This window comes from Puntigrus tetrazona, chromosome 2 (assembly GCF_018831695.1).
Source record: "Puntigrus tetrazona isolate hp1 chromosome 2, ASM1883169v1, whole genome shotgun sequence".
Classification (NCBI taxonomy): domain Eukaryota; kingdom Metazoa; phylum Chordata; class Actinopteri; order Cypriniformes; family Cyprinidae; genus Puntigrus; species Puntigrus tetrazona.
Genome location: NC_056700.1, coordinates 24,617,067 through 24,619,678, shown reverse-complemented (window position 1 = coordinate 24,619,678; position 2,612 = coordinate 24,617,067).

Here is a 2,612-nt window from a genome sequence, read left to right as displayed (position 1 = left end):
AATGTAAACAAAAACCTTTGTTTTGGATGTGATTAATCACAATTAATCATTTGACAGCATTATTTGAAGTTAAAATATATTTTAAAATTCTTTCAAAATAATGTCTTTCTAACACTTTTAATGCATTCTTGATGAATAAAAGTATTAATATATTTACAAAAACCATTTTACTGGTACCACGGTGCAAGACTACATACAAAAGTCTGGCAAATAGACCATACAATATAAATGGAACTGTAAAGACCTCATAGAACACCATTGTATTTCAATCATAATAGTGTCCAAAAGCACTACTATAGTACATTTTGTACAGGCTTCCCAGGTAGAAGCACATTTCTCTAAACGTATAGTTGTTTCTCTTTCTCTGACTCGCTCTCTTCGCACATTTTGACAGATGTCACAACCGCTACTATAAACCACAGCACAATGCAAGCCGGCCATTTATAAGCCTGAGAAAAGCTGATCAGTGATTTGTCCATCGTTCAAATGTGTTTACGGCGTTTCTTAACATCTCTGATAACAGAATTTTAAACAATCTTTCTCCCGAGACAATCAAACTCTCACGCTGTCTTCCTACTGGAGAAAAAAAAAAAAATAGGCCTTTTAGGCAGAATATCAAAAGAACAAAATCCAAATTGCCTTGAAATTGGATTCATTCGTGCTGCTCGGGTTCAAAACAGACTAATAAGAAGCGAAATCACAGAGGAACGTGTGTACGTGCGTGTGTAGAACCGCTTTCCATTTCCCTTCAATTTAGTTACGTTTCGTAATCTTTACACATTTACGGAGTGAATGTCACAAAAACATGCCCACATCGTATTTCATCACCAACCCCAGAGGAAATTATATTTTACTTACAGAAAAACGAGGACATTATTTTAATGCCAGTTAAGAACTTTCTCACTCATAAACTTAATGAAAAAATCTCATTCTCATAATTGTGTTTCACTCTTTTTTGTGAAATTATCATTAATGTAAATGGTGTTTATATATATATAACTTTATAGTCGCATTACTTTTGCACACACACACACACACACACACACACACACAGACACACGGATACACGTATATGTATGAATTCTATTTTAACAGTTTTAACCAGCACATACTTTAAAAGAATCATCTTATATAATTTCTTCAATTATTTGTAATTTACTCAACTTACAATTTTTTTTTCTAAATAATCATGAACAAATAGTATTTATAAGTTATTTATATCAAAAATATCAATAAAACTGCCAAAAAATACATAAAATAATATAATAAATCATTATGTAACTGGCCATTTTTCAATATAATTATGACAATTAAAATATGAAAAAATGTAATCAAACTAAGAGAATAATAACATATGAGGCAGGTAAGTTCTTGGGAAATTCACCTTTAAAGTGTCTCACAAATAATAGAACGCAGACCGATCTGGGAATGGAAACTGATATGAGAATAAATGATGCCAATATGGTTTGAAGAAAATAACCTTCTCAGAGGGCTTTGTCCTTATTTGCATCAGGGCTGTTGAATCACATTACTGTCTCATCTGCATTCATCATTCACTCACACAGATTGTTCCACAGTAATGTAAATGATCCTCTTTAGGATTCCTCCTGTGTCGGTGTGTGTACCTGTTGGAGGGTGTCGAGAAGACCCCCAGGATGACGTCCCTGCCCTGCATGCGTATGATGGGGCTGGTGGACTGCAGCAGGTTGAAGTAGAAGTGCGAGTCTCCCGGGATCGAGCAGTTCAGACGCGCTTTCAGAAACGACGTCCACTGGCGCTCCAACACCCTCTGAGAGCCGCCCAAATCACCTTTACACACACGCGCCACGCGGGACACCATCACCTAAAGCCCACACACAAAACACACAGCCTCTATTTAGTGACCATTCACTGGAGAACCGCTTTCCAACCTCACATTTCAATCGTGACAATTCACCAGTTAGTGTAAAAGGGGCCATGCTCTGCTCTAATGCATTTTATTCTTTTTTTTTCAACGGTCCAATTATAAAGTTTGGTCAAGTCTTCTTGTGCCAAAAGCAGTCGTAATTTAGTTTCGCCCAACCATTTTCTCACTTTTATTTGACTTAAAGGAACTGGAGAAAGTAATACTATGGACAGGGGACTGCTATTTTAACCAGTTTAGCCAAAAATGTCTTGTTTCCATGTCAGTTTTTCACTTCTGAAGAGTGTTGTGGATTACTTCAGATGTTACTAACATGTTTCTCATTCTGACGGCACCCATTCGCTGCAGAGGAGCCACGTAATACAAATCTGTTCTGTTGAAGAAACTCATTACCGAACTGTCACTGACAGATATTCGTGGGCGGTCATATAATGATGTTATGAATATGATATTACAACCTTGAAACTTTAGTTATTATTAAAGTAGCGTCGTTTCAATAAACGGTACGAGTTGACTTTTGGGGTCAGTCATTTTTAAAGAAAATTATACTGGGACAAATTGATCAGTGATCGTAAAAAAGGTTTTCATTTATAAAGCTCGAATAACCTTACTGACACATGCTTTAGTCCACTTCCTGCAAATATGGGGAAAATAAAGTAAATATGTGGAAAAAAATTGTGATTAAACAAATTAAAGACATATATATATA